Source organism: Triturus cristatus, chromosome 6, assembly GCF_964204655.1.
Source record: "Triturus cristatus chromosome 6, aTriCri1.1, whole genome shotgun sequence".
NCBI lineage: Eukaryota > Metazoa > Chordata > Amphibia > Caudata > Salamandridae > Triturus > Triturus cristatus.
Genome location: NC_140589.1, coordinates 1,564,242,248 through 1,564,267,751, shown reverse-complemented (window position 1 = coordinate 1,564,267,751; position 25,504 = coordinate 1,564,242,248).

Below are 25,504 nucleotides of genomic sequence, written 5' to 3'. Positions count from 1 at the left end.
AAAGTCTGAAAAAGCCAAGTCTAACATGTGTCTACTATAAAACCTAAAAAATTTGATTTTTTATTTGAAATCAGAATTATACTTGACTTTTTCCTTTTTAATGCAAAACCTAAACTTTCCAATATCCTCACAGCAAATCCCTATAATACTCCGCTGCGGACATCTCCTGATCCATATTTAATATATTGTCCAAAGATATTACCAACGTTATTCCTTTCTCCCTCTGATAAGCCACTACTGAACATAGAACCTTTATGAAGCACCCTGGTTCTGATGAGAGGTCAAATGGTAGACTTACAAATGTCCACAACTTCTTGTCCCAATAAAACCGTATAAATCTCTGATGACCTTCCCAAATGGGGATAGTAAGATAGGCATCTTTTACATCCAAATGGGTCATCCAATCTTCTTTCTGCAAAATAATGCTCAATAGATGCATGCCTTCTCTCTTGAAATGATGGTAATCTACATAGCCATTGAATGCTCTTATGTTTATAACCGGATGCATACCTTTGTCCTTCTCCATAAAAAAAATATTGCTTACGAAAACTCTTGGCTGTTCAAGGTCTTGCACTACAGCTCCTTTTGCAGTTAACTTCTGAACCTCCTTGTGCACAAGAACTATCTGTTCACTGCTAAAACCTAACTTTCTTGACAGCTAAACCTGCAACAGTTCTCCAACACTCTATTCAAAAGCCCAAACTGTTTCTGGTAGCCAAGGATCTCTCATTAACTGAATCCAACTCCAGTAAAAATGGGCAAGTCTGCTGTCAAACTTTGAGGGGATAGCAAGATGGGCTACACCTACCAGCTGAACATCTATTGCATGCTTGTTTGTTTTGTAGAAATAAACACACTATGGAATATTTGTTGTACCTAGATGGGTCTGTATCCACATGAGAAGGAGCCTCTTATGATGCCACTTCAATGGCTTGGGAAATTACCCCTTGTTCTCTGCCATTTCTAAAACCTGGCCATTAAAGATCTTAAAATCTTGTTGGGACTTTTGAATAGAACAGAAAGTTCCCACAAACAGAGACATATTTTTCTATAACCGCATTGCTGAAAAGCATAACATCCGGTGCTGGTCCCTCCACCTTACTAGTTAGCTCAGCTAACTAAGGATCTATTTTATCAACTTTTAGGGTGCTCAATGGATAATGCTGTGTTAACATTCCCTAATAGGCACACCACACTGTGAACCCATTGCCTTAATTCCTCTGCATCTAATCTGTTATGGTCAACATAGGCCTCTGTTAAAGGCCATATAACATCTAGGTGTCTGTCCAGACAGGTTAGCTAACCTGTATCAAAGCCTTTACATTGGTCTCTCCCACCTTTGCCAATGAAAGCCAAAATCTTGGCATCTAATTCTAGTGTAATTGTCCATATTAGATAAGGAAGGTAGAAGAGGCCAGAAGGATTTTGGACGCAGGTGGCAGCGCTGCCATTATCCTTCTGGACCTCAGCGCCGCCTTCGACACAGTTAACCACCATCTGTTGTTGACTCGACTCCGAAACATCGGGGTAACCGGAAAAGCCTTGAAGTGGCTTAGATCCTTTCTGGAGGAAAGATATTTCCAGGTGTTTGAGGGCAATAGTTGCTCCCGCCTGTTAGCGTTACAGTGTGGGGTACCACAGGGATCGTCCCTTAGCCCCACACTGTTCAATGTCTACATGGCCCCGTTGGCGGAACTGGTTGCTCCGTTTGGCATCCAGTTAATAAGCTATGCAGATGACACCCAGTTGGTGTTTTCTCTGCAACAAAGAGACTCCCCCCGAACAACCTGGCTAATTGTTTGGAGATGGTAGTAAACTGGATGAATCTATCTCAACTGAGACTCAACGGAGGAAAGACTGAACTGATGCTCTTAGGAAAACAAGATATTCCCGATCATCTAGCCTGGCCTGCCAGTATGGGTGCCATACCATCGCCCAAGCCGGAAATAAAGAGCTTAGGCTTCTGGCTTGACAACGTCTTGTCCTTTGAAACTCAAGCCAGAAAGACTTCTGCAGTTTGCCATGGGATACTGAAATCCCTGCGCAAAATCCTGCCTCAACTTCCTGAAAAAGCAAGGAAGACCGTAGTTCAGTCCTTGGTTCTATCACGAATCGACTACAGGAATGCTATATATCTTGGGGCCCCGACTTCCACTTTTAAAACTTTGCAAGTGGCTCAGAACTATGCTGCCAGGATTTTGACTGGAACTAGTCGTTATACGTCGGCGAAGCCAGCTTTAAGATTGCTCCATTGGCTCCCGGTGAAGGAGCGGGTGCGATTCAAATCTCTCTGCATCACATACAAGATCATGCATGGAGAAGGCCCTTCCATTTTGGAAAATATGATAAGTCCTTATAGGCCCCAACGCAATCTCCGCTCGAGTGAACATAACCTGGCAACTATCCCTAGGATAAAACGAGCCCGCTCGGGCGGCCGACTCTTCTCATTGCAAGCAGCAAGAGAATGGAATGCCCTCCCGGGTTATTTGAGGCAGGAACATACCTTCCTTCAGTTTAGGAAGAAACTTAAAACCTTTTTATTCCCCAGAATTTAGTGTGATATAAGAATGTAGCGCGAACTAGCCCTGGGCTCACTTTTTGCCAAAAAGCGCTGGGAGGCCTACGGGTAGCCATGCGCTATACAAGTGATTTTTACAATTACAATTACTAGACATTCAGATCGCAACCTTACCCTTACGTCTTTTGGTGCCTCTTCCCTTATTCAATGCTCCACAAACTCTGCTACATGCTAAGTAGGAATCCATTCTGGAGAGAGTAGGTGCTTTAAAAGAAGAGGGTTGAGTATATTGTGACCCAAGTGATCTGTTAAGATTTCCTGTTTCTTCTCTTTATCCACCATTAGTAATTTATTTTTCTGTGATGTAAATTCCTAATTGTCTGAATCAAAATCAGATGAAGAACTGATCTCTACGTCTGCATTGCCAGATGATTCATCACAAATAACTGCTTTATGTTTGCAAACATTTTCTCCTATTTGCTTATTTCCTTTCTCCTGCCCATCTTGTGCGTCCTCTACATTATCACTCTCTGTACATTCACAAGACCGTATTACCTCTTTTTGGCCTGTTTAACACCATATTCCACATAGTTTCTTTTCCTGGTAACCTTACCTCATTTTTTGTATGTGTGTCTGCCACATCATCGGACCAAATTAGTTCTCTTCAGATGTTACATTTTTACTGAGCAGTATCATCTCGGACTTTTTTTCTTAATTTTCTTACTAATCTACTAAGAGATCCTTTATATTGCTTTGTTAAATTTCACCTCCAAATCTTCTTCCTGAAATCTACTTCAGATTCCATTGTAAACCCACACCTAAAAGTTATTCTTAAGTATATTTCGACTACACATGTAATAGGCCGCTTTTGGTTTGCACATTTTACTCTGCACGTATTGTTAATTAACTCTTCTGCTGGGAATTTATCTGTATATTGTGCATGGCCAAACATCATTGTTCCCTGTTTTTCTCTGTGGTCAGACACTAACACCTAGACATAATAGAGAGATCCAGCTGCTGTTTTTTCAATAGAACAAGTCTTATCATGTAAGCCAAGACTTGCCGGGCATGCAAAGAAAAGGCCCTGAAACGAAAGGGCTGCGCACCTTATATGTAGACCAACTGATTAAAACTGTGCTTTCATAGTAAGCGCAGGCTTAGGCTGATTTGTCATTCGCTATGACAAGGCTTTTCATTCTGTACAGTTTATTAATTGTGCTAATCACATTATTGACTTGCATATGTCTCCTAATTGCAGCACAGTTTTTTATGATAGAGCACGTTAGTTTAAATCAATATTGTAAGCTCTCTTTGTGTCACTTTCCTTATATTATGGACATGTGTGAGTGAGAGAACGAAAGGTGATGACCTGTTACCGGAACTCCTGAGAGAGTTTAGATTGTTGTGTTCTGGGGCGCTAATTTATCTGTCTCTCTGGAAGGTTAGGAGGGCAGGTAAAGCACTAACAGTTAGTCTGGATTTGGGCCCTACACATCCTGTGATCCCAGGCATAGTTCTTTTTCTAAGCAAAATCCCTACAACAGTGCCATGAAAGAAAATTACAGATTGCGAGCTGAATGAGGCTGACGATCACCAAGTGCTCTGTTGCCTGGGCAATTTCACTCCTGACTTACTGACCGCAACAGTAAGCGGAGAAAATAAATCATCACAAACACCATACACATTTAAACATTTATCATGAAATTCAAATGAGCATTTGATCAAAAGACTTCTCTGTTGTGAGCTGTAGCAATAAAAGAAGTATGATATGGTTACACAATGCTTTTATTGAACTCTAGAATGTTATTGAGTTATATGATCTATGTTTTTTAAAGGAGCTGCTGTGTGTAGTAATAATAAAGGGAATTGCATAATATTGGCCTCCGGGTCTTGACATTATATGTGCATCAAGAGTTGTGAGTTTCTAAAATAAGGAAAGCGTGATGTGATGCAGACACTTCCAGGGGACATAGCGAAGTTTCAGGAGGGAGTCCACTTGGGAGACCACTTTAAAGATAGCAACTCATCTCATGAGAGACAATGGAATGGGAAAGCAGTGATTCAAATCTCTCAGAGGGAATCCAGAAGAGGACTATGTTAAGTTTTGAACACTGAAAAGCTGAGGATGCTAGGTGTTAGAAATGGGGGTCTCTAGTTGGCAAGAGTGTGCACCTTTGTCCAATTAGAGGCCCTTCTTCCTAGTCAGGGTAAGGGGGATAACCCCTGCCCACCCCCTTGGTGGCTTGGCACGAGCAGTCAGGCTTATCTAAGAGGCAGTGTGTAAAGCATTTGTGAACACATACAGTAATACAGTGAAAACACTAGAAATGGACACCACACTAGTGTAGAAAAATAAGTAATCTTTATCTTAACCAAACAAAACCAAAACTACAAAAATCCAAAATACACCAGTCAAAATATGACTTTTAAAAGGTAAAAATAGTTCTATTCAAAGCAAATTGCGAATGCCACACTTGTCACACAAAGTACCTTGGATGCGTTTTGCACACAAACAAAAACTGTCCCAGGGAAGATGATGCGTTGGTTCCTTATGCCCAGGAAAGGTGATGCGGCGGTTCCTTACTTCTGGCGAGGTGAAACGTTGGTGCCTTACTGCCATGCAGAGGCGGTGATGCATCCATTCCTTACTGAAGGGGAGGTGATGCGTCAGTTTCTTACTGGGAGGGGAGGTGATGCATCGGTAATGTACTGCGGCGCCGGTGTTCTTGCTGGCATGGCGCCCAGATGCGATGAGTGGGGATCAGGGATACGTCCGTTCTCGATGCGGCGCTGGTGACAACACTGCGTTGTTTTCTCCAGCCGCGGCCCCACGATGCGTTGGCTCTTGGAGCCACACAGCAGGGCCTGCATCGGAATCAGTGAGGTGACCTCGGACTTTGTAGATCGGTGCACTCAATTTGGCATACGGCGATTTCTCGAGCCGCTGCCAAGCGCTGCTAGAAGTGGGGGTCTCCGGTTGGCAATGGTTTGCACCTTTGTCCAAGTAGGGACCCTTATTCCTAGTCAGGGTGAGTGGGCTACACTACTAAAATAATTGCTGCTCACCCCCTTGGTAGCTTTGCACGAGTGGTCAGGCTTATCTCAGAGGCAGTGTGTAAAGCATTTGCACATCGCCAACAGTAATACAGTGAAAACACTACAAAAGGACACCACACCAGTTTAGAAAAATATCCAATATTTTTCTATATCCAAAACGACAAAAGTCCAACATACAGTACTTTAAAAATATGCACTTTGCAAGAATACTTGAAAAACACAGTTCCTGGAAGTTAGTAGCTCTGTCCGGTGCTACCGCTGTGCTGTAAACAACAGAATCCAACAGTTCTGTTTGACCGCTTCGGTCAGGGGTGTGTAAACAGACTTGTAAACAGTACCTTTTGTGTTGCGGCCGACACGTTGGTGCGGGCCTTATGTGGTTGCGGTGTGAAGCAGAGCGGTGCGGCATGCGGTGCCCTCAAGTCGTGTTGCAGGCAGCGGCTTGGTGACAGTTGTCCAGCGGTGTCGGTGAGACCAGGAGTGGGGTGTGGAGTGAAGGCAGGGCTCATTTCGGTGCTGACAGATCACAGTGCAGGCGACAAAGCTGGTTGAGGGAAGCTGGCATTGGTCGGTCCGGACTGCGGTGTGGGATGGGGCGGTGCGCCTTGTGACAAGCAGTGCTCCCTAGCCACGATGCGGTCATGGAGGTCGCGATCAGCATGCAGCGACGGCGTCAGTGAGACCAGGACGGCAAAGTGAAGTGAGGCGGTGTGAAGTGCGGTGCCCACAGGTCACGGTGCAAGCAGCAGCTCTGTGGCGGCGGTGGCGGTCATCGTCGTCGGTGAGACCAGGGTTGCAGTGCAAGATGCTGCGGTGCCCTCTGCAGTGCCTTCAGGACACAGATCCAGCGACGGAGTCGGTTTCTTTTCCCTTCTCTGTGGCAACTGAAACAGCGATTCCAGAAGCGGTACCCAGAGTTTAGTGAAGTCTTTGCAGTCCCTGAGATTTCAGAACAGAAGGCAAGCTCTACTTCAAGCCCTTGGAGATACTCAGCATAAGTAAAGAAAGTTCAGCCCAGTCCATTCACTGCCCAAGGCAGGAGCAGCAACTGCAGGCCAACCCAACAAAGAAACAACACAGCAAAGGGGCAGTACTCCCCCTGGCAGCTCTTCTTCTCGGCAGGTTCCTTGATTCCAGCGAGTTCTAAAGTTCTGAGGTCTGGGCCCGAATATTTATACTCAAAATGCCTTTGTTCTCTCAGGCAGAGTGTGTCTGTGCTTAGACCAAACCTGTTTGGTCCTCTCTGGCCCAGCTTCCCAGAAGGAGGTGGATACAGTATTGTCCAAGGTAGACAGGGCCTATTCAGGTGCAAGGGAAATCTTCACCCCCCACTCTAAATGCAGAATAGGCTTAGTCATGTGCTAGTGAAAACTCCTCCCCCTACTCTGAATGCAGCCCAGGTCTATTCAGCCCAGCACTGACTCATTTAGGAACGGCAGGACACACATTACCCCCCCCCCCCCCTTTTAGTGGCTGTCTGAGAGAATGCACATCCCCAGCCCCTGCCACTCCAAATCCAGACAGTCAGTCCACAAACCCAGCAGAGGCACAAGGCTAAGCAAGAAAATACCTTCTTTCTAAAAGTGGAATTTTCAAACACAGAACATAGTAATAATCTTTAATAAAAGATGCATTTTTACATTCTGAGTCCAGGCATACTAAACTCCATTTCCCATCTTTACCCAATGGGAAGTTATGCTTATAAGATAAACTTCCATTCTGTCCTATGGAACAGATAGCCTTTTCATAGTGAAAAATGAAATACAGTGTAATTCACTAACAGGACATGTTAGACACACCAGTAGATGTCCTACCTTTAACATACACAGCACCCTGCATACAGGGGTACCTTGGGCCTACCTTAGGTGTGACTTATATTTAAGAGAAGGGAAGATTAGGGCCTGGCAGGTGGGTTCACTTGCCTGGTCGACATGGCAGGTCTGAGATACCTTTTCAGGTCTACTCATGTGCGTGGCACAATCAGTGCTGCAGGCCCACTAGTAGCATTTGATTTACAGGCCCTGGCACACTTAGCGCATTTTACTAGGGGCTTACCAGTAAATCAAATATGCCAATCATGGAAACACCAATCCATAATACCAATTTACAACAGGAGCACTTGCACTTTTACACTGAACATTAGTGAGAAAGTGCGCAGAGACATTAAACCAGCAAAAACAGAGTCAAAACCGGGAAGTCAGAAAGCAAAAAGACAGGGGAAACACCCGCTGAAAAAGCCAAGTCTAACAGGCATGCGCCGATTTCTCGAGCCGCGGGCAGGCACTGCATCGATTTCTTCGGCTATGCATCAGAAACAGGTGTGGATCTGTCGCGCTTCTCTAAGTTGCGTTACTTTTCCAGCTCTAAGTGGCAAACAGCCTCCAGAGGTCCAAAGCAGCAGCAGGCACCTCGTAACAGGTCAGAACCCCCAGCAAAGAAGTTCTGGGGAGCTGGTGGTGAAGTCTTTGTGTCCCTGAGACTTCAGACCAGGAGGCAAGCTCTCTTTCAAACCCTTGGAGATCTTCCTCACACAGGGGACACAGCAGACAGCAAAGCCCTTGTCCTTTCCTTGGCAGAAACAGCCACTGCAGACCAACCCCAGACAGCAACCAGCAAAGGGGCCATACTACTCCTCGGTTTCTCCAGATCTTCTCCTTGGCAAAGGTCCCTCTTGATTCCCAGAAGTGATCTCTGAAGTCTTTTCTATCCCTGAGAATTACTACAGGAGGAAAGCTCTACTTCAAACCCTTGTAGAAAACTCTAACAATAGGATGATGAAAGTACAGTCTAGTCCTTTCCCTGTCCCAGACAGAAGCAACCACTGCAGGCCAACCACAACAGCACACAGCATAGGGGCAGTACTTCCTCCAGCTTTCCCGGTTCTTCTTCCTGGCAGGTTCCTTAGTTCAACAGTAATCCAAAGTTCAGGGGTCTGGGCCCCACTTTTTATAGCACAAATCATTTGTTCTCTGGTGGCAGAGAAGCTCTTTGCCCAGCCAAAACCAGTTCAGTCCTCTTTGGTGCAGCTGCCCGGCAAGTGGTGGAGACAGCATTGTCCAAGGCAGACCAGGCCCATTTAGGTGTGAAAGAAATCTCCTCCCCTACTCTAAATGTAGCCCAGGTCTATTCAGCCCAGCCCTGACTCATTCAGGAAAGGCAGGACACACATCAACCCCCCCCCAGTGGCTGTCTGAGAGAATGCACATACCCAGCCCCTGTCATAAAAAGCCAGACAGTCATTCAATCCACAAACCAGCAGAGGCTCACAGTATGGCTAAGCAAGAAAATACCTACTTTCTAAAAGTGGAATTTTCAAATTGGGATAGATAGCCTTACAACAGCGAAAAACGGAATTGGCAGTATTTCACTATCAGGACATGCCACACACATCTGGCATGTCCTACCTTTCATAAAAAAACACCCTGCCCACAGGGGTACCCTGGGCCTACTTTAGGGGTGACTCACATGTTAAAAAAGGGAAGGTTAGTACCTGGCAAGTGGTTGCACTTGCTACGTCAACATGGCTGTACCAGACTGCCACAGACTCTGCAGTGGTAGGTCTGAGTTACATTTACAGGCTGCTCATGTGGATGGCACAATCAGTGCTGCATGCCCATTAGCAGCATTTGATTTACAGATCCTGGGCACACACAGTGCACTGTACTTGGGAATTACCAGTAAATCAAATATGCCAATCATGGAATCACCAATCCATTATAACAATTTACAGGGAGAGCATATGCACTTTAGCACTGATCAGCAGTGGTAAAGTGCCCAGAGTCATAAACCCAACAGGGCAGAAACAGAAGGCCAAAAAGCAAAAGGTCTGTGGATAAACCAGCTGGACAAGCCAGGACTCACACTGGGTATATACCCAAATTCTTAAAAGCTGCTGGTGCCACTGTAAGTTCAGCATCCGAATCTACTGTGCTCTTAAGATTGAAAGGCCTGTTTGTTAGAGTAGGTTACTTTTTTCAGTCAAATGTGACATCTGAATGAATGCTGCTTTTTCATGTTTTTAATCCATAAATGGTCCATTCGATATAGGTCTGTCCTTTGTTGAGTCCCCATGGTCCAGTCCTTGCTTCATTAGAACTGGTTTGATGAAGGATGTTTTTAATTCACCAGGTAATTCTCTGGACAATGACGATTTCTTAATGATTGCTCTTGCTAATATGCCAGCAGAATGTTGAAGAATATGTTTAGTGGGCAGAGGTGAACAGATGATCCAGCGATGATGCTAGTGGTAATTAGCTCCTTTTTGGTGTGGATTGTGACCACTTTTGTTAGAAAGATGTGTTTTTTAGACAGCTGTTCAGCAAAAGGAGTCGCAGAATTAATAGACGTGATTGGCACATTACGGAATGCAGTCGGGTTTTAAAAATTAATTGTTAATTCCAGTTCTTGAAATGCGTTGAATTGTTAAGTGAAACACAGGGGTGTAAAAAGTGGCATTTGAACCTGCAAATAAGTTCTGCTTTTCAGGATCTGTAGGTTTTTAGGAGCAAAGAAAGCCCTTACAACTGCATGAAATCTGAGAAGCGGCCTAATTTTGTAAGTGTGGAGTGGAGACTGAGAAATGAATGTACCATGGATGTGCCAAGGGACATTTTTGAGCCATCTTTCGATGTAATGTTTTGGGAAATATTCAACCCAAAATATATGGGATTTTGTATACCCTCAAAGAATTGTATATTTTGTTTAGGGTATGACATGTCTAGACAACTATAATTTGTTGGAATTTCACGAAGGAGAAACTAAAGCTATGACGTCTTACTGTAAATTGACATGGTCAAACAACACATTTGAGGCGGCAGCCAGGCACCACTGCCACCGACCCGTCTAAGTGGGCAGATTTGACTTTCTTAAGTGATTCATAAAATAAACTTCTCTAGTGTGAAAAGAATAAATAAAAACTCATTTCTGCTATAAATTTATAATATGGAAAAGCTTACTTTATTTGGGAGTGGATTAAATTAGTTATGTTCGTGGTTATAAAGGTTTATAAAAGATTGATTTACCATCCCTGCATGAAAGGGAAAAAATGACATTCACTTTTGGATTATCTAAAAAAACAAATATATAATTTAATACAAATACAATATCATAGTACAGGGCTTGACCTGCAGACCTAGTGCTTGTATCTGCATATTAGGCCTAGATTTCTGAAATCCAGCTTTCCTTACTCTCAATGTATTAAAACAATAATTTCTAGCCCGGAAATGTGCAACTCAGAATTTACTGAATTGTATGAGTGCAGTTGCCACTTACTGCTGAGGAAATTCCAATAGTCAAAACTTTCACAGTTCTCAGTATAGATTGGGGCTAGCATAATGAGTACCCATGCAAGTCCATGGGAGGTGGCACTGCCAATCTGGTGAACACCTACATAGGACTTTATAAGTATGTACCTCTTTGAACTATTACATGTGCATCTGTGACAGGTACATACAGTCATAATTAGGATACTGGAGGAAAGTGCCCAAAAAATCTTAGTTTAGTGTAGTGGAATGAATATCCCCAAATGGACAAGCATTGTCAAAGCCTTGGTGTTGCTAAAACAGACCAATTGGTTTTGCCAATGCTTTATGTCGATGCTTTTATGCATCGTCAAAAATAAAACAAAATACCTGTTTACAAATGCTGAATACACAAAATAAAAGTATGATCATGTATACTCAAGCATATGTTATAGAAGTAAAGCATGGTGATCTATACCATGACACCATGCCTGCACTTCCAAGTGGTTTGATGCAGCTGCCATTTTATTTTTATTTACTGTTCCAAAATGGCAGACGCAAATCATGGAGTGATAACCCAGCTCAAAATGCAGGTACTAGGCCTTGCAAACAAATGTCCAGGAAGGGGAAGGGATCCAACAGTAGAGCAGGAAATATAAACACTGGGATCAGAAAAAGAGATGGGTGGGTGAGGCTTCAGCAAGTTAAAATGAAAGATAAAAAATGCTGAGAAGGGCAGGATGGGTACGAAAGTGGAGGAGCTTGAGTGTGGAAGGGGTTGAAAATACATTTTCAAAATAGCATGTCTGCGGTCATGGAGGAAGCAATAAATGAGCTTAATGGGAAGTGTCTGAGCAACACAAAAAGCAGAAGAGCCGGGATTTAAAGGGGGGACCAACACATGAGGGACACAACAAGAAAACACATTCGCTCTGATAGAGTGCAAAAAATAACAGAAAAGAAGTAATTCTCTGAATGTGAGTAGTGAAAGGGTAGAAGTCATGCAATCAAAAGAATGGTAAAGAAGCTATGTTCCAGGGTAGGTACAAACAGAAGAAGAGAAAGGAAAGCCATTGAATAAGAAGCAGGAAAATGAGAGTGAAAGGAAAACCAACCAATGGTAATCAGTGGGCTGGCCCAAAGTCCACTGTAGATATTGGTATTGCTCTTAATAGGTATTCAACAATAGCTAAAATCTCTCTTTAGATGAGACTCAAAAATGGTTTTCATGTGAAGAAAAAAAGTGGAACTGTCATTGTACATTTCTCCTAAACAAGCACGTCTAGATTCTCCACCTTAATGGCCAGCTGCAGGCATAGACTTAGTTTTGATGAGTGTACATGGGAAACCACAAAGATGCAGGCCTGGATTACAATACATGTTTGACTGGTGCTATTTCACGTCCTTGGTTGTAAGATTAAGACAGTGCTGGGTGCAAACACATTTTACCACCGTATAATGAAAGTAGGTTTCTGAAGGGGGTAATGTGTGGCAAGAATGTTTGTGTGTATTTGTTCAATAGCATTTTTGTTGTAGTAGTGATATGTTGCGTATTTTTTAATGTGTTTTTCTGATGCATTATTCCAATGTGATGATGTTATGTTGTGCTGTATTCTGTTTTGACTAGTTTATGATTTTGTGCCCTGTTATGATTTAATTGTGATGTTATATTGCTTTATGCATGTATTGTGCTATATTCTGTTGTTTGCTTTCATATGTTAATCAATACTGCTACATTTCCAGCCAAAAGCAGAACATGTCTTTAAACTTCCTGTGACAATCAACTATTTCCCTCTGTCCAAGGTGGTAAAATAGAGCTGATGCAGCGCTTCAACCACTTAAGACACTATTGGCCAAAAATATGGCAGAGCCTATGTTTTAAAATTAGCCCTTGCAGTGCACAATTTGTTTGATAAGGCCTTGGATTTACCTTGGAATCTATCGGCAAATCTGTGAATCCAGAGAAACCACAATTCACAGTTTCTAGACATAGACCCATCACAGAATATATTATGCTTACCCCCAACCCCTTAAGACTAGACACACTTGCTGTCTCACTCTCTCTGCTCCCCTCTATTCTAGGCTACCTGGAACAAGTTGACTGCCTTGATAACGCCTGCTTCATCTGTTGCTCTTGTCACACACAGGGGTTGGTCCCCAGGAAAAGCCCACCGACCATTAGGATTATAGTACTGCCTGCCATCTGCATATTTTATCTGGTATGTGTGCACCCTCTTCCAGGCATCTAGATCTGGAACATTGCCACTATCACATTCTCAGGTCTCAGGCTGTCTCTATGTACCCCCATCAGGTACACAGAATAAAGAACCGTTTATATTTAGGCAGCACCAATTCTGCCCTCATTCCAACCTGTGTCATATGTCTGCTAAGTGTTTTTGGAGCTCTTGTACTCTATCAATGCTGCATACATTTTTGGCCAAAAGGTGTGTACTGCTGGATAACCCCATATCGTGTTCAAGAACATGCCTGGCTCTGACATTTTACCCATGTACTTGCCCACCCTTTCAAGGTCTTTTTAAATGCTCCATAGAGCTGGGCTGTTATCTGTTTTTTTCTGTACTAAAGTCAATTACCTGTGGTAGTCTCTAGGAATGATTGCAGCGACTTCAGAGTAAATATTGAATTGTTTGTGAAGTTCATATGGAGGTCCTCCAGATAATCATACACTTTCAATGTCACTGATGTCTGGCTCTGTATATGTTCATCGGACTTAAAATGTTTTGACATTTGTCTGCCACAATGTCCAATTGAACTTTAATACAGTTCTTGTTGTCACTGTTCAGAATCCTCTGCAGATGTTCAGTGGAATCAGGGGCAGACATGCTGAGATGCTTCTCAGACTCAACAAACCCAGCAAATGCTTTAAAGTGCTTGTAGTGGTATTGGACAGCAGCACACTAAGATTTGCACAACGTACTGCAAGGGTTAGAGGAGGTACTGGTTCTAGTCTGGGTGGAGTATGAGTGACTGGGGTCCTACCACTTGCCCCTTAGATGGTGGGCCAAATAAATATACTGTTAGGTGGTGAGGGCGAGAGGATAGAGTGACATTGGTGTTTTGGGTGGGGTAGAGACTGGGCCAGACTTGGGCACAATTTACGTTGGGTGCTGGTGGGTGGAGGGGGCGCTGGGACTTTGGATGGGTAAGGTGTCTGGGACTTGCTAGGGGCCCATGGTCAGCAGGTGGTGTGGTGGTGGAGTGGCAGTGGTAATCTGGGTAGGGAGAGGAGTGTTAGCGCTTTGGCCCATTATATGCAAGCTGAGCGCAACAGGAGTTCAATTAATTTGTGTCGAATCCAGTTTGTAGGGGGAATTGATGTGTCGACTCCAAGACGATTCCGGTCCGCGGAGTGGCGGCAGCGAGAGGCGCTGTGTCGGTTTCTTCAGCCATGATCCCTCGATGCATCGGTTCGTGAAGCAGCAAGTGACGCTGCGTCAGTTCAGCAGCAGCGCAGCTATGCTTTGAGATTTCTTCTTGCACAGCGGTGCTGCTTTGGAAAAAGAGCAGCAAGAAGAGTGATGAATCCATTTATTCAGTTCTTTAGGTTTCTTCCAGCTCCCACCAGCAAGCACAACCTCCAGAGGACCTGAACTGGAACAGGCACCGTCTGGGAGGTCAGAACTCTCAACAGCAAAGTTCAGGGGAGCTATGGGTGAAGTCTTTGTGTCCCTGAGACTTCAGAACAGGAGGCCCGCACACACTGGCCCTTGGAGATCTTCTTCAAGCAGGTTCAAAGCAAAGTTCCAGTCTTTGTCCTTTCCTTGGCAGAAACAGTTTCAATGTCACTGGTGTCTGGCTCTGTATATGTTCATCGGACTTAAATTGTTTTGACATTTGTCTGCCACAATGTCCAATTGAACTTTAATACATTTCTTGTTGTCACTGTTCAGAATCCTCTGCAGATGTTCAGTGGAATCAGGGGGAGACATGCTGAGATGCATCTCAGACTCTTTGTCCTTTCCTTGGCAGAAACAGCAAATGCAGGCCAACCACACAGGGCACACAGCAAAGGGGCACTACTCTTCCTCGTCAACTCTTCAGCTTTTCTCCTTGGCAAACGTGATCTAAAGTTCTGGGGTTTCAGGTGTAATACTTGTACCCCAAAAAGTATTTGTTCTCTTTGTGCAAGGGTCTCCGAGCCCAGTCCAAATCAGTTCTGTCCTCATTGGTGCAGTATGACTAAAGGGGGTGGAGACAGCATTGTGCAAGGGAGACAGGCCCTATCTAGGTGCAAGGAAACCCCCCCCCCCCCACTACTCTAAATGCAGCCAATCCCCATTCAGCTCAGCTCTTAGTCATCCAGGAAGGGCCAGGCACACCCTTCCACCCCAGTGGCTGTCTACAGTGAATGCACATCCCCAGCCCCTGTCACTCCAAAACCAGACATTCAATCTGTTCACAATTTACACAGAGAGCATATGCAATTAGCACTGATTAGTAGTAGAAAAGTGCCCAGAGTCCTAAAGCCACCAAAAAGAGGTCAGGAGGAAATAGGAGGAAGAAGCAAAAGGTTTGGGGATAACCCTGCAAAAAGGGCCAAGTTCAACAGCAACTGATGAACTCCCGGGCTCAATGCGCTTGGCCACTATCACGGTGATCCCCAAGGCAGGCAAAGACGGCAGATGCTGAGCATTTTACCAACCAATCTCCCTTTTGAATGTGGACACAAACATCTTTACAAGTGTTTTAGCCCATAGATTGGCCCCCTACATTCAGGGTTTGATTGATCCTGGCCAGCCCGGGTTTATCCTGGAGTGAGGGTGTAGTGACAACACAAAATGGTTATGCCACTTACTAGACCAAGTACAGCGCTCACGTGTGCCAGCCCTCTTGTTATCAATTGACTCCGAAAAGGCCTTTGATTTCCTGCACTGGCCCTATTTACTCCTCATCCTGGAGAGAATGGACATCGGCCCACGATTTCGCCGATGGGTCCATTCATGTTACTCTGCACTTGGAGCCAGGGTGTGCATGAATGGATTACTGTCAGCGCCCTTTGCTATCACCCGGGGTACCAGACAGGACTGCCCCCTGTCACCTCTGCTTTTCATGCTTTATATGGAACCCTTTGCGGAGCGAATCTTGGGCAATCCCTGAATAGCAGACACTCGAATGGGTGGGAGGGAACATAAGATCATGTCATACACTGATGATGTTCTCCTGACTCTCACCACCCCTTACAACACCTTAGAAGCTGTGATGACTGAATTGGCTGCATTTAGTGGAGCCTCCGGGTTCAAGACCAGTTTACAAAAATCTTCAATCCTCAATTTGACTGTCCCCGACTTGGCGAAGGTCCGGCTTAGTATGCAGTTCCCCTTCCAGTGGGCAGACCATGGACTACCCTACTTGGGGCGACAGATCCACCCTATGCCTGCAGCCACAGCTGCCCAGAATTATGGAATACTCTTGGCGGTCACAAGGTCCGACCTTACCAAGTGGAAGAGTCATGGCCTTTCTTGGCTTGGGCGAAAAGCAGCAGTCAAGATGACACTCCTACCCAAAATCCTCTACGTGATTCAAACCCCATCCATCCCCTCAACGGATGCTGGACAAGCTACAATTACTTATCTGGGAGGGCAAACTTGCCAGAATGTTCAGAGCCACTGCCTATATCCCATTGTCAGCAGGGGGACTAGGGATTCTGAATCTGCGCTGCTACTACCAAGCTACACAACTGTGCTATATCGTGGAATGGTCCCAATTCGACACGGAGAAACACTGGTGCTTTGTAGACCAGGCGATCGCGAGCATCCATATTTGGAAGATACTATGGTTACCAAAGCCCCATAGGCCAGCTGGTGTCTATATATCACCAGTGTTGTGGGCCACGTTTGGGGTTTGTGACAGATTACAATTGAGACACAGTATGTCTACGACCTTGTCCCCACGGACGCCATTGATGGGCAACCCTGGCTTCCCACCCGCAGTTAAGGAATCGGCATTTCAGGCCTGGAAGGAAGCCAACTGCAAGTGAATTGGGGACCTGTTTGATGCCGAGGGACTCATGGACTTTCCAACATTACAGTTGTCCGATAGCCTTCCCAACACAGCACGATGATAGTACTTGACAGTTGCACATTGGGTAACTCAGCCCTGACCACATGCTAGTAGGTTGATCATGTCCTTTGAGAGGTGGCTCCTTACCAGCGCCACTAACAAAAAACTTTAATCCAATATTTATGGCTTTGGCGTCATACTCCAGACTCCTTAAAAATCGACCGCACTGGACAGATGAGAGGGGGAATGTGAGAGCCCCTTTACAGAGAGTGGAACGACATCCTACATCATGCATGAATATCAGCTCTTAACAGCACTAGTAAAGAAATGTTTTTAAAGATTGCGCATTATTGGTATCTCACCCACCTACTATGGCAGTGCCTCAAACTGGAGTCTTTATGGGACGTAGTGCTGGATGCAGTGAATACTGAGGATGGAAAAGCTAACTGCAGTAGCCACGCACCGCCTTCCCATATTTGATAAGATGCGGAAACCTTGTCTAAAATACCTTTCTGCGGAATTCCGTAAACTGTCCTGCCCACGCTACCTGCGGATACTCCGCTTGACCCCAGCAGACAAACCCGAATCAAACTGACCCATTTGAGACCACCTTTGCACACGAGGTTGCCAGATCAGGCCCGGAATAACACTCTCTTCGCAATGAAACCTTTTCCCCTACCCCTCTTCATTCCTTTCCTTTCTTGCTCCTTCCATTTGTGATGCATGCACATCCCGCCAATTGATGCTTCACCACCGGCCAGTGGATGTAGGTGGTTAGTTATTGTATCATCTGCTTTTCATATGAAAATAATAAAACAGATCTAAAACCTAAACTGCCCAATCTTCTGTCCTGCTCTTCAGAGAGCAGTCTATCACAGCAGGAGTGTCCCCAAACACAGGCCATGTGAGCGAGTAGAGCATTAAACCTGGATATCAGTCTCCGTGATATGCCTATCAAGGGGTTAGAAAGGGCCTCCAGCCCTACTCTTTATTATTTACTTCTCAGCCACACATCTTCTTCCTGATATGTCCCAAGGCCCCTTTGACAGTGAACTTTCTTTAGAATCAAAGAGTCCTTTTTAAAGTGTATTCAAGAGCTGGTTCCTCATTCCTCCAGTGTGTGTCCTCCCTACCGCTCAGAAAAGCAGCAATTCACTAATCCGTCTGGGGGGCACCTCGACATGCTCCTCCATCAAGACCTGGGTCTCCTAAAATGTCAATGTATTGTATCCTTCACATGTACACATACAACACAGTGCACACACACACACACACATGCTCTGACTCCTATATACTGTAACACTTCACAGGCGCAAGTACATCCCAGCACTTAATCATGTGCGCTGTCCGGCTCTACATAGAATACAAAATGTTCCTGCTATCGCGACAATAATTTTAGATTCTATTAAGGACACAGAGGCGAGGATTATGCTTTCTCGATTCTTTACTGCTCAACAGCAGCCAATGAGAAAAAAGTAAACATACACACAACTACATTTCCCATGAGGTTTTGAACCACGCCTCCTTAATCAACCAATAACATAAGAGGTTAACATACAAAATAACGAGGCACCATCTTGGCTTCCTCTTTCTTTGCAAAAACAGTCCTTAAAGTGTCCCAAAAAATCAAACAACAGTCCTGGGTCTCAACGGAGAGCACATCCCAACAGTCCTGGGTATGACAGCCATCCTCCAACGACAAGGAGATCCATACCATAGATCATCATAGGCTTAATTCTGTTTGGAATCAGTTCCTGAAACAGAAACAAGTTTGAGATTTGGGAACCCAAAAGGTTTGATATCTCAGGGTGGGAAAATAACATTGCATAGTTAAATATCTTGCAACATGACAGTTGACATCTTACCTGTACCAATGGGTGGGAATACTCGCCTCCGTGTCCTTAATAGAATCTAAAATTCTTGTTGCGATAACTGGAAATTTTTGTATTCTATGGCTGGACCAGAGGCTCAGATTATGCTGGTTCAAAGCTGACCAACAACAACAGAAGAAACATGTGTAATAGGTTTATAATAAATCACTTTAAACATTGAGTCCAAAGACCAATCTGCAGCTTTCAAAATGTCTTCTAAGCGAGACCCCAGAATATATGCTTGAAAGGCCATAGCACCTCTGGTGGAGTGCACACCATACACAGAAATATCAATCCCTGCTTCATACATAACCCACCTGACCCAACGCGCCAAGGTGGCCGCTGAAACTGGACGGAAAGGCTTTTGGATTTCTAACAGCAATTGACCCAAGGGATCTGTTCTATGAGCTAATGTGCATTCTTCATATACCTTTAAACATTTTAAAACACATAATTTGTCATTGTGAGGAAAGGCAGGATACTCAATCGAACGTGACATGGTCTTAGTCCTCCTAGAGATGATGAAAGACACACCCTGTGGAGAGAACATCCTTCCTGCCAAATCTAAAGCGTGCACATCAGAAACTCTCCTACAGGAGATTAAACACAGTAACATAGTAAGTTTAGCAGACAATGGTTTTAACGATAAGTCTTTGTTATCTGGCCAAGATTCTAATAAAGACAAGACTTTAGAAACATCCCATAAAGTAGTGTACCTGGGACGAGACGGGCAAGCCACTCTGATACCCTTCAGCAACTTACACACAAGGGGATTCATCCCCACCGGCTTGCCATCGATTTGATTGTGTCCAGCCGAGAGAGCTGACCTGAAATTATTAATGGACCTGTATGCAAGACCTGATTCAACACATTCAGATAAAAAGTTTAATACTTCCTTCACATCTGATCCCACAGGATCCACCTGTCGTTAAAGGCACCAACCCAACCATCGCTTCCATGAAGCAGAATATTGTTTGCGGGTGGATGGAGCCCAAGCTTGGTGTATAAACTCGGCAGCTGCCGATGAAAGGCCCTCAATTCTTTCGCGTCTCCTGAGATCGTCCAAACCATGAGGGATAATTGGTTCTGCAGGACCAGAGGATGAGGGGATACCACTGGGTCCTTGAGAAGCATCAAGAACACAGGTGGCTGAAAAGATAAGTCCACTGATAAGTCCAATAGTGTTGGAAACCACAACTGAGTCTTCCGCAGTGGTGTGACCAAGACTACGGACGTCTCTTGTTGACGGACCTGGGCCGCCACCCTTGGAATCAGAGTGAAGGGGGGGAAAAGCATAGTTCCTCTGAGACCCCCAATATTGAAGGAGCGCGTCCGTTCCCATCGCCATCGGGTCCGGCCTCCAGCTGAAGAATCGTGTAAGATGAGCATTGAGGCGAGAGGCAAAGAGGTCTATCCTGCATGGACCTCGCATTTTCATGATCTCTACAAAAAGCGAAGGATGGAGTCTCCAATCGCTGAAGTCCCTCAGGAACCTGGAGTTCCAATCCGCTATCTGATTGAGCGTGCCAGGCAGATATTTCGCTATCACACTGATCTTCTGATCCAGGCAAAAATGCCAAAAGTTCCTCACGATGTTGGCCAACTGACAGGATTTCGACCCTCCTAGGCGATTGATGTACTGCACCGCTGAAACATTGTCCATCCTGAGAAGGATGCAACAATTGCTCTTCAGAGGGGAGATCGACTTTATGGCACAGGAGCCTGCTAACAGCTCCAGACAATTGATGTGCAACTTTAACTCGTTGACGGACCACTGTCTGCCGGTGGCAAAGTCTCCACGTCTTGCACCCCAGCCCCATCGGCTGGCGTCGGATTCTATGCTGACGTCCGCAGAGGCGCCGAAAATGGCCCTGCCATTCCATGCTTCCATGTGTTCTAACCACCAAAGAAGCTCCTCCTGAGTCTCTGGAGACAGGGGAATCAGGTGGTCGTACGAATACCTTTTTTGAAGATAATAAATCTTGAGTCATTGTAAAGCCCTGTGGTGAAGGGGACCTAGGAAGATGGCCTGAATAGATGAGGCCAGAAGGCCTACAATCCTCGCTAAGACTCATTGAGATCAGCTGCTTCGACAGAGTGGAGCGGATCTCTCTCTTCATTGATTTAATCTTGGTCATGGGCAGGAGTAACTGGGCGGTGACTGCATTTATCTGAAACCCCAGGAATTCCATCTGTTGCTTGGGGTGGTCATCGATTTCTTGAGATTTATCCCAAACCATAATTCCTGTAACAGGGAGGTTGTACACCCTAAATGTGTGAGCAGAAGGTTCCGATCCTGTGCCAGAATTAACATGTCGTCGAGATAGACGATCATGCGACCTCTCATCTCTCGCAGACTAGTGACCACCGGCTTTAACAGCTTGGTAAAAACCCAAGGGGCTGATGACAGGCCAAAAAGGAGGTAAAGATACTGGTACCATTGCCCTTTCCAGGAGATTCGGAGACATTTTTGATGGGACTGGGTAAAAGACCCTTTTGAGTGATGACTGTGACTTGTCCAAGGATGCAAAAGTGCAGACAAATTTCACTATGTCCTTGACAAAACGTTCCCCAAAAAGCTGACCCTCAGTCAGAGGGCCTGGTTCGGCCGAGGCCAACTCTGCAAGTTGTGGATCGATTCGCAAAAGGACGGACTTGTGCCTCTCCGCCGAGAGGGCGCAGTTGGCATTGCCAAGGAGGCAAATCGCTCTCTGGGTCCATCCCGCCAGGACCTCCAGATGAATAGCAGCTCCGGTCTCTTGTGCTTGAAGGACCTATTCAAGGATTTTTGCCAGGGGACCAGCTACGTCTAACAACTTATCCTGGCATGCCCTAAGGGCGCGATCTATGCCCTTTTTTGGATCCTTCTTATACTTCTTCAAATAAGTGGTCATAGATGAATCAATATCTGGGGTAACAGCCACCTTGTGAGCCAGATCATGGCGGGGACATTCGGATTTAAGGCGGGCTCTAACTTCTTTATCGAAGCTCTTGCGCAAGTGTGTTTGCATATATTCTGCCACTGCTGGGGCGGGAGCCCAGTCTGAGGAGCGGAGATGGACGATGTCCGAAGGGTCAAAAGAGAAGCGGGAAGGTTGGACGGGCGGGGAAGAAGGTTTGCGCTTCTTGGTGCGTTTGCGGGGTCGGGATTCTCGGGATTAATAAGTGTCCGTGTCAGTAGCAGTAGTGGGAGGGATAGAGAGAGTAGGGGCAGGAGAAGAGGGGGCAGGAATGTCACCCCGGGCCTGTTCTTTAGAACTGCGCAGTTTGGAATAGACCTCAACGTGAGGCCACGGAAGCCCAGCTGGCTCGGGGGCGGGGGCGGAGTATCAGAGGGAGCAGGGTTATTACCAACTAGCTGTTCCAGATGTTGGGAAATAGGCAGTAGTTCGGAGGAGAGGACTTTATCTAACTTAGAGTCAAGTTTCTTATCAATGATGGCTTCCTTAGAGTCCTCATAATAGTAATCTTGGCCATCAGGGGGATCAAACGCAGCCACCTCCTCCTCATAGACTTCGCAGTCCGACATAACGCAGTATATATAGTATTATATCTATATGACTCAAAATTCTTCAGAGAGAACCCAAAATTTTACAACCCAAACTCTCAAGAGATCGGGCGTTGGTCGGGAGCAAGGCTGGGGCAGTGGGGGCCAGACAGGTACTAAAGTATAGCCCTTGCCGGAGGGTGTAAAACGCTATTTGCCTATTCAGCCAAGGGTCTCCAAAAACTCTGATCCCCCGAGCAAACTGGGAGTTCAGGGGTTAATGTGTGCACCAAGCGGTGAAAGAAGAAAGTTGCATGAGTTTTGAAGGCCCGGTACCGGCTCCGCCGTCTGCCTGCTGCGTGTTATCCCCAATAACCAGCCCGGGTGAGGCGTCTTTCCAGCTCATGTGCACGAGGGGCTACACGCGTGCACAGACGCGTGCAGGCTCCCGAAAAGCACGCAGGCTTCCCGATCGGGATTCTGGCGTGCGCCTCGCTCCCTGGAGGGGAGGGCCAATCCCCGTCAGTGCGTGAGAGCGCTAGCAGGCACGGAACTCGTGTCGCAAATAAAACCAGAAGGTGGGCAATATCAAGGCAAAAAATAAATAATTTTAAGACAGTGGCAACGGCCTACAATGTTTAAGTGCGCGATTGTGCGCGCCAGTGGCAGCGCGGCGCAAGAGCGCTACAGCAATATCAATATAAAGCAACAAGCGTAATCATACACAAAGTATAGCTCAATAAACCAGTAAATTACGAACTCGCAATATTACAATCACAGATAGAACATGAGCAAAATAATGAGGCACTTATCTTGACTGCGGAGCAGCAAAGAAAGAGGAAGCCAAGATGGTGCCTCGTTATTTTGTATGTTAACTTCTTATGTTATTGGTTGATTAAGGAGGCATGGTTCAAAGCCTCATGGGAAATGTAGTTTTGTGTAATGTTTACTTTTTTCTTATTGGCTGCTGTTGAGTAGTAAAGAAATTGAGAAAGCATAATCTGAGCCTCCTGTCCTGCCATAGAATCCAATGCAGGCCAAGGTCAAGTTGAGCACGGAGCAGCTGAACTTTATATGACTGGGCCAGGAGGCACCCCTCCAGTGACATAGGTAAGAAGGCCTGTTCACTCTACAGATTACTATTACTTGAAAAATGGTATGCTACCACTGCCTCACTTGTGCTGCTTAACACCTGGTGAAGGCAGTAGCCTTCTGCCTTCCATCACTCATGGGTAACGCATTGGGGTACACCTTTCGGTCTTTAGCAAGATCTCAGTCCGTGAGACTGGCCTAGGTCAAACCGTACACATACGATACGTGTTCGTTCATGAGCAATGATGACTCAATACTAAGGATCCAGATATCACCACAGCTGGGGCACACAGGGCAGGGGTACATGTCCTTACCATAGGAGGGAATGTTCCATCCCAATAATCGGAGAGGTTAATTTGCACTTCCTGTTAGTGAATTACCACCCAGTTACCTCTATCCTATATGGACGTGCATGTTTACTTCCTTTAAGATCTAGCTTGGGAAAGGGAACAACAAACAGTGGCACCAACAACCGAGTAAGTTGCTCATTCAGAAATCTACAGCAAAAAACCCTTGAAACCGAGAATGTCACAATTGTTCCTAAAACGATTACCAGATTAAGCTGCGGCATAGCCAACATTCCCACAAATACTATCATTAAAGTCTTCCTTTCCTGCTGATACCAGATCATGTGCCCTCGAATAGCAGCAACCCTGCAATCAGAGAAGAGCTGCATATTCCCCAGGGTCAGCTCACATCTGCCTCATTGTTGCATCGCCCAGGCTGTGCAGAACTGTAAGGCTGTGTGGGGGAGGGTAATGCGTGTACAGTATCAACATAATTTTACATGTAATGATCCCGGTTTCTGGCGTTATGGCGTCTTTTGATTTATTTACCAAAGTAACTCTAACAGACACAACCTTTCCTTGCTTTTCTCTTCCCCTGCAGAAAGCCTGAAGCCGCTCTGTGTGTACCTCCTCCCCTCCAGCCTCCAAGACTTCTCTTTGTCTCCTCCTCTTTCTATTTTTAACCCGTGTCTGGGGGGTGCAAACAAAAAGACTCGGGAAAAATCATCTGTCTCTTGTGGAACAAAGCACCAGGATTGAGAGTGAAGGAAGCCGATCTCATTATTGTGTGGGAATTGCAAATCCGCTATTAGGAATAATAGCGCTGCGAGGAATGTGCTTTTTCCTTCTACCATTTATGTGCCAAATACTAAAATATTTCACAGTGTTTGAAAAGAAAAGAGAATGTTATTTCTTCTTTTTTTAAAGCATGTGATGTAGCACGAAATGTAAAAATCATAATACACGACGATGCAGAAATATAAACACGAATTTGAAATTACATGATGCACATGTTAGACATTGTAACACACACGAGAGAGACAAGTTTAGAAGAAGCACCATAAAAGTGTGTTTTTAAACATACTATAGAGACACATATGCAAATTAATACTAACAAATATGGTGAATATCTGATGTTATAACAAGTGAAGTGGCCGAATGCTATTGAATGCTTTTCATAGGGAATATACCAACTAGGCACCAGGTGCTATGTCTTATAGCAAAAAGATATAAGATTAAACATTTTGCAGACTGATATTAGAGATGTTATAGTTTATGAATATGTTAAAACGATATTTGTAGAATTCATTTAGAAAAAACGTGTATTTATATAAAATAGTGAAAATATGTAATAGTAGGGCATTCCTGACATTAGCTTATTCCATGTAATAAGGATTTGTGAACATTTTAGACTTTCTTTATGATTTTCTATGAGTTTATTTCATTTAGTGATGGTTTAAAGCTTTTTCTATGAAAATGTGTGGTCAACTTAAAGGCCTTATTGAAATTGCTTTCTCTAGTGCTAACCTTTTCCCCTGATCTAATGCAATGGTTAATTCTGCGTTAGTAAATTGTTGCAATGTTTATGCCACACACAGACACTCTTGAACTCTTACAATGTGTTCAGTGAAATTCCCCATGGGAATGGGAGGTTATGGAACTTCTACTGCCTTATGAGTCGAGACTATGTTTCTTTTTCCCAATTGATAGCTTATGCGGATTCATGAAGTTGTTGTTTCCCATGACTAGCATGGGGAATTATTCTGATGTTACAAGGGCTAGGTGACTTAATGCAGAAGGTGAACACATGATGATCTTTCGATGGTGGTGTGAGGCCACGCCACTGGACTTTTGGTAAAGACTTTATAAAAGAAGAAACCCAGGGGCGGGGCAACGCCGCATTTTTCCTTTTCCTTTTTGATAGGACGCTG